This window comes from Condylostylus longicornis, unplaced genomic scaffold, assembly GCF_029603195.1.
Source record: "Condylostylus longicornis isolate FDR11 unplaced genomic scaffold, ASM2960319v2 ptg000010l, whole genome shotgun sequence".
Lineage (NCBI taxonomy): Eukaryota > Metazoa > Arthropoda > Insecta > Diptera > Dolichopodidae > Condylostylus > Condylostylus longicornis.
The window spans coordinates 9920846-9935262 of record NW_026577979.1 but is presented as its reverse complement, the minus strand read 5'-3'; positions in this window follow the sequence as shown (position 1 = coordinate 9935262).

The window sequence follows — 14417 nt, the reverse complement described above, 5'->3', positions numbered from 1 at the left end:
AAATTGTGTAATTTAAATTTCCCCTCTACTGACAAATTACAATAACAATGATCATACAGTGAGAATGGCATTGTGATAAGAATGAAACATTGTTCAAAAATTTAAAATTTATATAAAAATTGAAAAAAAGGATTCAATGTCCTCCTCAATATGCTTTCATTAAATTTGTGGAGATGCTCATTTAAATTTATTATGCTTTCTTGAGCTCTAACAAAACTTCTATCTAAACTAGAGTGGTTACATAATTTTTGACAAAAAATTTTTGTTTTAGAAATGGCAAAAATGCAAGTAGCTTCTAGATCACATTGTATTATAACCCATGTATGCATAGCATTTTTCAAAAATATTTGTCTCTAAAAAGTACTTCATGGAAAAGGATAAACTCAAAACAAAAATTCAGAAGCATAAACAACTTTCTCTTGTATTTGTTTATGAACCAATAATTTCAATTGTATTTATTTTATCAAATCATTTTGTAGTATGCAATCAGTATACCCACAATACCTGAGCATAAAATAAAATTACAAAAAAATTCTCATTAATCGAAAATAGAATATTGAAAAGACAATAACCTACATATAAGTGACCAGCATACAGATTTGAAAAAATTTCTGTTATACTTTTTCATTGTTGTTAATCCGAGGTTGAAACAATTTCTATTATATTGTTTTCGTAAACAAATTCTTATTAAATATATCGGTCAGAGTATAAAAGTATAAATACAACAATTCAATTACTAAGAAAAATCATTTCTCTAGTAAACAAAAATTTTACTCACCCACGTTTCTCAAACTGTTTCTAAATAATAAAAAGTAAATGCAACAATTTTATTCCATGTCATAGATTTCAAATTTAACTCAAATTTTAATTTCACTAGTTACGAAACGATACAAAAATTTTATTATGCTGTTCAAAAATAAATTACACAATATTCTTTTAAAATGAGTGAATGATCAGTTGTGTATTGCACAGCTGATCATTGATATCTGGGAACCATCAGTTTTTTTATTTGAGTGTCGAAATTTCCGGACGACTTTCGAATTAAGTTGATTAGATTAAATAAGGTAATTAGAACAATATTAATTTCCATTTTAGGATTTTTGCTACAAAAGAGTAAAAATCCTTGCAAATTTTACTTAATATTTAGGGGGTTTCACAGAAAATTTAATAAGAATATTTTAAGTTAATTACGGTAAAATCAAGGATTATTATTGACTACCGGCAATTTAACTGGAAAAATTAGTAGAATATTACAAATATCAAGCGTAAAATTACTCAACATGAGTGTTAAATTTACTTTGCAGAGTTGAATATCTTTAATGAGTGAAATCATACTTATAAAGCGCTTTTTCAAGGGATTCCGACTAGGGCAAAAAATAATTTTTGCACAATTTTATAATAAAGTGATTGCTGTACGATACCACTTTTCATTCTCACCGAGATTTCTTACTATTTAGAGTTTGTTTACTCACCGAGTTCTTTTTTAACAGAAATTTCACATTATTGGATTGAATTTCTCTCTGTACTGAAAGCTTGAGAACTCCTTTATAAATCTTTATAATGAAGACAACATTGTTAATATTTAAAAATCCTTATTGTTACAAACATAAAAACAAGAAAACGAAACCTAGTGATTAAAATGTAAGTGTAATAAAAAATAATATGAAATTTTAAAAGATTATTTCGAGTGTAAATGTGGTAAAAGTATCTGATCTACCGATTAAAACCAGCTTTCGTATCTTTTGATATACATAATAGAGCAAAAGAAGAGAGATAAAAAAACAAACACATATTTTTTATTTTAAATGCGGAAAATCGCCCCCTTTTAACATTTTAGCACCATGCTATATTTAATATTTAAATGGTATTGAAAAACACAATATACACATACAACCATGTTTCTATATCTGTATGCTTATACCTTATACAATGAATTCATATATCTCAAATAATTTTGAATCTGATACAACTACTTAATTTATGATAAAATAATAATGATGTCCCTGTGGAAGGATTAAAAATATATAAATCGTTTATCATTAAATTTTGATCAAAACCATATGGGCTTTTGAATTTCTTAATTTAAACAGGAAAAAAACTATTGTTGTTGTTGTTCATTTGTTTCCTTATAGTGCATATCCTTAATAAATTTGCCATATTTGAATCAGATTTCAATTCGTGTGTAAAATTTTGATTAGTTATCAGAAAAGAAAAAAATGGTAAGGATTTATTATTTTTGTATGTAATGTTGTTATATATGTGTATGTGTTTAATATTTGAATTATTAATAATTTTATACCAGTTTGGTTTTTTAATATTAAAATCAAATGGATATGATCGCATAATTATGATAAAATATAATTGAGAACGTTTTGTGCATGGAATAAAGTTTTTTAAGTTTTTTTTTTTTACTAAAATTGTAATTTAATATATGAGCTATAGAGATTATTTTGAGAAACAAATATCTTTTTAAAAAATTTTTAAAAAAATAAGGCAAAATATGTAATTTACTTAGAGAAATAAGAGCAAAATTATAATTATTTTTGTCACACAGTTTTATATGTTCTACATCATTTCATATTTGTGATGAATCGTTGACTAGTTGCGGCATTTGAATTTACCATATATAAAGCCAATCGCTTAATTTCGACCTTTTGAAGCGGGCACGAAAGCTACTCAATCGATGATATTTTAAAATATTTAGGCACAAACAAAGTATTAACGGTTATAGGGTTCTGAAATTTTATAAAGCAAATACCAAATGAATGGTTGCGAATCAATTTACAGAGTAAAAACTATTATATCCACGGCCGCTTTTCAAAAACCTCTTGACTTGTATGTGGTTTAGTTAATTTATTTACCGATTACACGATTTCAATAATGACAGTAATCGCAAGCAAATGTCCGATTTGGTACTATAAAATTGGTGCTTTTAAGAAGATAAGACATCGGTACAGAAGAAGCAGCATTCAAGCGATAATACAAATAATGATGATATGAAAGTTGTAAGGTAGAAAAAAGCATATAAACTTAAAAATACCTGTTATATTTGGAGTGTACGTAAGTGTGATTTAATTATGAAAATAACAAAGCGGAAGCTAAATATGCAAATAATCCGAAAGAATCCGTGTATACAAGAAGAAATATCCTAGTCAAAATTCAAAACTATATGTCAAATAAAAATATTGGAGAAAATTAAGACTTTAATTATAAAAATTTGTTCTCCATATTCGATATCATTTAAAAAGGAGAAAGAGTTGCAAATCATGACTTTAATACAAGACAAAAATAATTTCAGTACATGGATTTTCAGTATACATACTATAAAATTATTTTCAAAATATTGCACAATTTGAAAAATCAATCAACAAGCTAGTCCCACAACAACATTGTTAAATTTTAACTTTGCCTCCTGTTATTATTCAAAGTCTTGAATAATAACTTTTTTCTATTTTAATGAGTTATAAGTGAAATGTTACTACAATCTTGGACTATGTTAATTATATTTGGAAATTCTTTGTATATTGAGTGTTGCCATTTCTGATTTTATTTAAAAATTTTTAATATACACATAAGTGATATTTATAATGCAAGTAGCTATATGAAGACAACCATCAGCTTGGTGTGAGTTTTTCATAATAAACTACTGTTTATAATATTATTCCTACATAAAAATGATCTTTCGCAATACTGTTAATAATAATTGTAAAAAAACTGAAAAAAAGAAAAACAGTTTCTAATGTACTTTATAGCTCATTACCTATTCATAATGGGCAATTAAATTTAGAGCAATAAAAGTAAAAGATATTCATAACAACAACAAAAAAAGGAAAAGAAAAATTAAAGCATCACCATTGGCGATTTATGTCTATAACTTCTCTATATACAATATTCTACACTTATAAATCTAATCTATATAAATTATTACAGAGGGAAGGATGTATCGTCCCAATACATTAAAATATTCAAGACGGTGGTAATAAGAAACCATTAAGTTTGTGTTTTCTTTGTAACACCAGAATTGAATGTGGTTTTTTTTTTTGTTTTAACCCATCATACATTCTATAAAATAATATCAAATCGCGTAAAGAATAATTATCCATTTAATAGCTCACCCAGGTAGATATTAAAATAAAAAATAATACAAAAATAGCAATTCAAGAGCCTTTTTTTATACAAGTAACTCATATAAACCTATCGCTTTTCAGTGCAAATTATCCATTAGTTTTCGTAGAACAACTCATCATCATCATTTATAAACAAAAAAAAAATTTTATAAATTATTTTTTAAGAGAAGTTGGTTAGTATGTACATTTTAGCATGAGTTGTAATTATTTATCGACTTGTTCACAATATTATTATTTTTTATATGTGCGGTCGGCCAGTTTGACAATTAATCAACACTTATACAAGGTGCTTGTTACAACTTCTTTTTTGGTATCATTTATAAAATTTTTTCTCTTTTATTTTTCATTTTAACAAAATTGAATTTAACCTCAAATTAAAAATAAATTAGCAAAAATATTACATACACATATATGTATAACACTATGTCCATGTGTGTGGTTGCGTATTCTCACTTTTACATCTTAAAAAAGTATTAAATTTGGAGTTAAGGCTTTAAATGGCAAAAAATGTACACCATCTATGGTAGATTTTTTAAAACATAAATTTTTTTTAAACTCTTAAATTGTAAGATTTTTCTCAGTTTTTGTTTTTTGACAAATGCGAACATTAACTGTTATAATCACCTTTATTTTTATTGCTGTTATTGTTATACTTTTGATAGTTTATTTGATTTTCGTTTTCATTATAGCTATATATATATATATATATAAATATATTCATGTAAATGTATTTACAATGTCGGTGGTATTTAACCTTATGATGTGTAAACCGTCATCAAATTATCTTCTTTGAAGCCTAAGGGTATATCTTTGAATAATACATGAGTTTTTCACTTGGTAATCCTATACAAAGTTTATGAATTATGAACAAAAGTCCTTCTATACATATTATATATTAAAAAAAATCATATAGAGTAATTTGGACGAACTCATATAAATTCAACTTGGCAACAATAAATATTTTTCAATTGAATTGAAAAAATTTTATAAAAAGACAATTTAATTTGGCGATTTGAAATCAATGTAGTTCAAATTTTGATGTATGTATATATAAATATATACAAAAATAATTACTACCAATTTCTTGGTTTCACATGATGCTTGAGTAGTAAAACATTGTAGTCTCTTCTTCAATGAGTTACAAATTTTAAATGAAGCATAAAATCTCATAAATAAATTTTATAATGTAAAATAATTAATAGACGTCAACTTGAACTGCAAGAAATATCGAGCTTGTCTAACATTGCTGTTAGTAGCCATACAAAATTGTTGATTAATTCAAAAAAATTTTAAGCCCAAAATGATTATGTTATAACAGCAGATTATTTTTCGGATCAATATTCTAATAGAAAACTTGATTCTAGGTGAAATAAGCATACTAATTTTATTATTTGTGAAAATACGAATTCGACCAATCAATTTACAGATTTTTTTTTTCGTAAACCGGGTGTTACCTTAGTTTCTACAAAATAGTAGAGATAGTATGTTATACACCTCTAAATCAAGGAAGGTGAATGTTAAAAATGTCTTTTCATTCCATAATCTTAGGGTCTAATTCTTAATTCCCTAACAGGTTTTTGCAATTTTCTAAAGGTTTGTTTACCTTTTCCCTTTACATAAAAGTACTTGCTTCATTTACTCGTTTTTGGTTTGGTAAATTAACTTTTTTAACCAACTAAAAATTATAAGTTTAGGAAAAGCACTAGTTTATCTAGCTTCCTAAATATAAATAATCATTGTCCTAACTAAATTAATACATATATCAGGAGGTGAGTAAATAGACAACATTAAAATTCTTTAAAGATTTCTTGTTTACATTTACTTCGTAATTCGATAATTTACGAATAGTTTATTTCACATTTACTATAATTCGATTGCGAATTTTCGAAGCACACAAAAAAAAAATTACAATTTTTCATATGAACTTGACCGACTGGTATACAATGAAATTTTTCCTAAAAAATTGAAAAGCAAATAAGCAAAACTATAAAAACGATCAAATTCGAGATAAAATTCCCTCTTTAATATTTCGACAGATCGTTTTATATTTTCTCTCTCCGCTCTTTGTAATTCATTTTCAAATGAATTTAAGCGTATGTTCTCTTTCAGAATCTTTTTATTAAACTTATATAGAATTAATTTTTGAATGATTTATTTTTGGTAATCAATCAAAAAACAAAAAATTCATTTTTAAGGAGTGCAAATGAAAGAATAACATTGAAATTGGATTTTATATTCATAATCACACTATCACATATCATATACATATTATGTAGTAGCTACTGTCATTTAAATGCCTATGTACATATACAATCATAGCATGTTTGCATGTTTGTATTTAAAGCATTTCATATATAATAATTATTAATTTTCTCAATGAATCTTTTGATTGTCGGTAAAAATTTCGTAGGGTATATGATTGTAGTCCCTATTGTATTCATACAAAATTCTTCATTAATATAATTTCGGTCCTTTTAAAATTCATATTTTGCAAAAGAAAGTTGTAATATAAGCGGGAATATCACATTAGCACCACAATAAATTAAATAAGAAATTTAGAATTACCTGGCCTTAAATTTTTTTTGATTTATTTCAAGTGAAATAACCAAGAAACTTGCTTATATTCAAGAGTTCTAATAACTAAAATTATTTAAGCGGGCGCTATTCAAGTTCTATTGACCCAAAAAGACAAGCTACAAGGGTCAAAAGCAAATTAATATTTAAAAATTATTCTTAAAATTGAATTATTCAGAAAGTTCCTTAATATTCCCTAATATTTAAGTTTTGTAATTAGTAATCATTCAATCATAGTCTTATAATAAGCTCTTGCGTTATTTAATATTATTATTGCTTAGCAATTATGAATGTTGCGAGTCAAAATGATTGTTATCATGTTGTTGTTGCTGTGATATTCTGATTTATATGTCTCTAATATTCGGAAAATAAAATATTTATTTTTAAAAGCTCTAAATTATGAAAATTTTACAAACAATTTCAAATTTATAAATTAAACAGCATGTGCTCGTAGACCAGATAAAACTTATTATTTTTACAGCACCTTGATAAAATTTTACCCTTAAAATTTAAAAAGAAAATAAACTAGTTTCGTAACAAAATGTAAAACAACATTTATGTATCATCACTTCTTGCGTAAGTAGCTTAGGCATAGGATGAGTACTGTATGAATTACGAACACTTTAAATTATACACATGAAATAACATTTATGTGGATTGGATACCCATGAGATATGATTTTGTATACATAGTGAAAAAAGTTCATCTTTAAAGAATAAAAGATCAAATTGTATTGTTTAATTTATTCGATTTATTTCAAAATCTATATATACAGAATCGAAAGTAAGTTGGAAGAGAAATCATATTTGAAGGTGTACACACACACACATAATATATGTAATTTATTATTAATGATATTTTTTGAAATGTTATCTTGAAAGATTAGTAACATATTTCGCTCCTGGATCAGAAGTGTTTCCATTTTTTTTTTGTTAACTATTTAGTGTATTATACGTACAGAAGAGGAAGTTATGGTATCAAGTAATAAATTATTGTTCATCAGTTAGAGGTCAAATAAGGGTTTAAATTTTTCATAGATAAATTTTAAAACTATACATGATGATAAAATATTGAGTAAGGTATATCGTTCAATATTTTCTCATATGTAGGTATATAAAGTTTAAAAGAAAATCAGAAGCAATTTTATATTTTATTTACTTCATATAATAAAGAGTTAGTTCGGCAATATAATTCGAATTTATTGGAGTTGAACAAAATGTGTTATACATATACTTATTGCAAACCAATTAAACGTGGAGTAAAAAATTGAAAATTTCAAAATTCGATCTTATTTTTTGTTTAATTGTCTTCAATAATTTGTTATCCCCTTCCCTCTTCTCAAACAGTTATAGCCAACTTAATGTCCTGAAAACACCATATTTTAACTAATTATGTCGGAATCACAGTCATATTTTAAATAAGGCAAACGCATAAATGGAGTAACTGACTCCCTCTATTCCCATATAGCATATTTTAAATTTGAATAAAATCTTTTTTAACCACCATCCCCTCACAAGTTATCCCCTCCCGAAATTTACAAAATTTGAAATTTATATTTTTGCGTCTTATATTTTTGAAACTTTTACAAATGTTATATTAGCTAGCCTATTATTTTTAATAAATTATGGAAAATATTACTCGCTTATATCTTATATCTTACTTGTATCGAATGACGATTTACATTTGAGTTTCCAATTATATCTAAAATAAATTCTGCTCCTAGAAGCTACTCTAATACTCAAATATTTTTTAAATGAAAAATTTTCTTAAATTCATTAATCTTTTCTATTTAGGTTCTTGCTACCTACCGACCAAATTATTATAATATTTTAATCGATTTCGCTCAATTTATAATTGATACAATTTTATTCCACCGCTTCTCCACTATATTTTAAAAGCGATTATTAGAATTCTTTCATTTAGAAAAAAATAAAAATTATAAAATTTTTCAAATTTCAATATTATATGAATAACTATTGTCTAGTGTTGTTGCAATTCAAATGGAGCTCCTTTTTATTCTTAAAATATTAAGTGTTATACTACATTATTTATACGTATGTATGTTTGTTAAATGTGAATAAAATATAATAGATTTCATTAATCATTTAATTTTTTTTTTTCTTCCATCTTTAACTTGTTTTCAATAATTGTTGTCCAGCAGTAACTCTTTATATACATAGCTATATAGAATTCATTTAACACCTGGAAAAAATGAAGAGAAAAAAAAATTTTTTTTTTTTTTTTCATTTAAAATTGTTCGTTTTTAAAGAAAAGAAGATCATTATTGAGAGCACCTACTGAATTTTTACTGGAATATTTTCAGTCAGCAAAACGACACTTAAAGGTAATTAATAATAAACAGTCGTTCGTTACTCACTCTTGATGAATCCCATTATAAGATCTTTAGAATATGCGCTCATTCCGTTGTTTTGTTAATAATAAAATATGATAAATTTGAAAATTTTTCTTTAATAAATGAAAAGGTTCAAAGAAAGAAACTAATAAGGAAAAAGGGAAAAAAGAATAGAAGAAATTTTTAAAATTGGAAATTTTTTAAAATGCAATTATTAAGGTTAAATTTTTCAACTTCTTTTTTTCAATTTAAAGAACCATGCTACACTTTATGGTTTTAAGTAGAGTAAAACAATTTTCAATTTATAAAAAATAATTACTTTAGTCCAGTTATTCGTTTTTTTTTGTTTTTGAACAAGTTAACAATATTTTTACATATCACGTTCTGTAATTAATTAAAACTAATTAATGAACCTTTAGGGAAATGATGGATTTATACTAACTTATATGATATTTAAAAATATAAAAGCAAAGCTTAAAGAAATTAAGCACATGTTGTTGCTAGATTTTTTTTGTTAATACTCATTTGTTAATATTCAAACGATTTATTTAATTATTACTACTAGAAAAGCACCTTTGCATCAAAATATCACTTAAAGAAATAAAGAAACCTAAGACAAAACTTTAAATTTATTGGACTTATTCAAATTACAATGTTCAACCTGAATAACCATTACTTTTACTATAGTAAAATCGTATAACATAGTCGGTTATTTGGTCTATATCCTTACTTAAATTTAGATAAAAGATTATTCCTTTGTAATTTACTCTAAATAAGTAGCATTATTATACATTCAGCTTTTAGTATTCCAGGATTATTCTATATTTTCATGTGTATGTGTTAATAGTCTTTCAACAAAATATAAATTTCTATTTAATATTTGAATTAAACTATAGCTAATTCAATATTTTTTAAAGAAAAATAATATAATTTCTTCAGCCGACTTGAATTTTTGTGTAAGTGTGGTATATTATAAATTCACAACAAAAATTGCCTAATTACAGGCGTACTCGTAATATTTATTAAAATGATAGACAATAGCTGTTTAAACTAAATTTTATAAAAACATATTATATAAATTTTTTTAACATTAGATTCAGTTAGCATTATATTTCGTTGTATAACATAAAAGGCCCCTAGACTTGGTATATTATCATAGACAAATAACACTCTAAATGTATGAAACTTATTTTTAGACGTATAAGACTAAACACAGCCACATTGCAACAATAGCTTATAAAATGTTAGTTTTCACTTCCGCATAACAAAATTACCATACAAATTACCACAGTCCCATTCATAAACTATTTTCAAATGATCTGGAATAGTTTTGAGCCTTTCAATTTTGTAAAAAGGCTTTTTCGATTCTTTTGAAAACGCCAACTTTCTTTTAACAACTTTTCGATGATTTTCTTTTAATGCTATAAGTAAAATTTAAATAAAAATATACGCGTATTAAAATCAATATTGAAAATTAAAAACATTTTATGGATTATAATTCCTATATTATAGAAAAAAAGGCAATTACACGCACAAAATGTTCTATGTTATCTCTATGTATATTTTAATTTGTTAAATTAATTTTAAATAGAATTACACTGAATAAGTTAATTACATACAAAATACCAAAGCCACACAAAAAAAAATCAATTACGCAATTATCCTCAATCTACCATAAAACTAGTATATTTATTTTATATTCTAAATTTTTGTATAGCTTTCATTTCGATTCTAATATATAGCATAATCTGTAAGATTTATTTTAAATAGATCATTTCCTTGTCTTCAAGTTTTTCATATTCGTAGTGTACAACTTAAATATGTATTTGTGTATATTGGAGTTATATATAGCCGCCACCTAATTAGACTATTTAAGTCTTCTTTGAAATGAATAATTTTATATTCTCATGCTTCTTTATGCAAAAAAAATAATAGTGAGAGTGTCAGAAAAAGAAATTGTCAGTGTGTCAGGAATCAAATTTGACAGCTCATAATCAATATGATTTACTAAATATTTATAACAGCTTTTAGCTTTCGATTTGGTTCTAACACTTATTCAATGTATACTTCTAATGAAGGGGAATAAATAAAAAAAATAAGTAAAACGTTTCTGGCGGTATAAACCGGCCGAATTATCACCTGCACTTTGAAAATCTGGGTTTAAAAATTTGTTTTCGAAATATCTAAAATTAGCTTTCATTTTTGAATATTAAGTATTCGAACCTGTAAACCACTCCATACAAACTGCATGGATATATATCTGACCTATAATTGGACACATAACTGCCAAGTTACATGAATCTATTTTTATTATTTTTCCGAGCATATAGAATTAGCATAGAGTTGTATGAAGGACGCACAGAATTTTACACTGAGCAAGAATATATATATATGTCCATACCGCAAATGACTCCTTCAAGTGGTTACAAACGCCATACCAAAGTAAATATATCCTTCACGAAGGTGCAGGGTAACAAGATTTTTTCAAGAGAGCATAGAAAATACTGACAAGATTTTTCCTAAAGAGAGCATAGAAAAAATTTTCTTCCGCAGAGAGTGTTTTTTGCCGTCATTTTCCTAATTAAAGCTTTTATTTAAGTCAAAAGTAAAATTTGAATTTATTATTGGAAGTCAATAAGTCGATAATATTGTCAATTGCAATAAATGTTGTTCACCCATAAATCTAGTTAAGCTTACGTGCATTTAAGAAATTGTAGTTTATTTACACATTATGAAATTTATATTAGCTGTATGCAAAGAGACAGGAGATGATATAATATTATTGTCTGAAAATATAACAAAACGTGTTTATTATAGCAAACAGTCCCCAAAATTGTTATCAATATTGTAAGCGTCCATCATTCTAAAATCAATCAATCATTATTGAATTTAAACTCGATTTCTTACATTTTTTTTTTCAATTATGCAGTCATGTAGTCGAAAATTATTTTTTAATGTTTTTTTTTTTTTTATTTGATTTCATTGAAAAGTATCGACACTCTCATTTAAGGTAATTCTAATTTTTATATAATACGATGAAATCGATACCTTTTTCTTAACAGCAAAAAACAAAATAAAAGAACAAGGAAATTTTTTTTCACCAATTGGCTGCAATGAGGTGAGCTCACATATTAATGTTTTCCTTTTAAAAAAAACATTTTCTTATGAAAACGAACATTTTTAGTCGTGGTGGTTTTGTTTTCAGTCGCCTTTTCTTTTTTTTGCCTTTGTATTGTTATTCCATAAAGTTAAAGACAATTTTTCAATTTAATAAGTCATTTAGGCATATTTTTCTTCTTTGTTTATTTTTTTTTTATTTTTGTGTTCACTCAAATTCTTTACCACAATTAAAATTATTCACTTGATAAAACTGAAACCTCATATATGCGCGTATACATGAATATTCAATTATTTGAACAAACTCTCAATTTACATTTCTTACATACTATATTAATATTTTAAGTATGTATACACATTTTTTTTAAGAAAACAATAAAAATTACATAGTTATTTAATAAACACCGTGTATATTCATTATTTGCCAATAATTAAAAAAAAAATTCATTTAGTGCATCTACATATACTGCATAATATTCATTTAGTACATATGTATGTACTAATATTCATGGTCTAGGTAGGTTTACATATTTATATCTGCAGGGTAAGTAGAAAAACATCTACTAATAAAATTTTCTAGTTTTAAATTTTATGTTACAATAAAGGACATTTTTATATAGATTTACAAAAGAAGATGGCAGGTGAGGCTCAAGACATGCAATTGTAATAATTGAGGCCATCAAATTTTAAATGTTTTTTTATATATATATATGCATAAACACTTACACATTTTGTGAAGGATTCGACTATTGATCATTGAAAAATTATATTTTCGAAATTTCTCCTGTTCTACACGAACATACAGAGTTTTGGACGTCGTCTGTCATATTAAACGTTGCCCACTTATCATTTAAAATGATCAACTGGAATTTGCAATACTTTCCTACCAAAAAAAATACAACAAATCTTATTGAATAATTATACCGTATTCTCCTGTTATATGGTGCCTAGCGACCCATTTTTCTATTTTCAAAATTAAAATTACTCCTTCGAAGGCAAGGGTTTCTTGAATAAAGCATTTCTAAAATATTTTGATGACTCAAATATTTATCGCTAGAAATGCATTAAGATCCGGGTTTGAAACAATGAATTTTTATAATTTCTGAATATACCTTGTCGATTCGGAACTTACATATAAAATTCTTGCTTTTACAAACAACTACTTCATAAAATAAGATATGAAAAACCTCGAAAATATAACAATAGCCGTAAATCCCTTAATTAGTAGACTCAAAAAATAAAATATGCTATTAGGAAACTAATATCTATTAATTTTCAGGATTTAAAGAAAAAGGAATAAAAATAATTTAAAAAAAAAAAAAACAAACAAAATTGGTAGTTTAAAGAATATCAAATCCAATAAGTATTTTCCAGGTTGTGGTTAGTTTATTACTTTTAGTCTTCACCTTTAAATTTTTTCGTCTTTCCTTTTGTTGTTTTTTTATCCAATATACACTCACTCGCACTACACTGACTATGTTGTGTTATCCGTATTATTTGTGTTATATTAGTGTACAAAATTTTTTTTACGTTATCGTGGTTTACTTAAATTTATAGTCCGGTTTTAAATGTCAAAATATATAAACTTTTTTTAAGGATTCTTGATTGTTGTAATTTTTTTTCCTTCAATATTTTTTTTTTCAAGTCAAAAAAATAACCTTAAAAATATCAATTAAAGTCAATTGAGAAAGAAAGCGTGTGACTTACTTTTATTGTTATATGTATGGGAACACATACGTCGCATACATGTCATTCATATGTGTGTGGACATTTATTTCAGGTATATAATCTATAGGGGTATTGTTGTCATTTCGTTGTCGCATCGCAATTGATTTTTTCATAAAAAAAAATTTGTCTTATATCAAATTTCAATTATCGATATTAATTTCAATGAAAGGACAATGATTTATGCTTGAGATTTGATTTCATTGAAGCATTTTTTTTTTCATAAAACTTGTAAAAATATTCCCGCCAAAATTTTTGCTCCTCATTTTTTTATTGTTATTTTAAATTTGATAGTAATGATATTTTGATTGAGTGTATAAATGAGTAAGTATAGAGTGAGTATCTCTAAAAAATTGTTTAGCTTACTTTTATACAAAAAAAGAAAAATTAAGAACGAAGGTTACTGTGTTACAACATTCTTCGCGCTTGACAAATTTTTGAAAATTTAAGTAATTTTTGAATCAACTATAGCTATATACATACTATGTAAATTATTATGCGTATATGTAAATATACCTGTA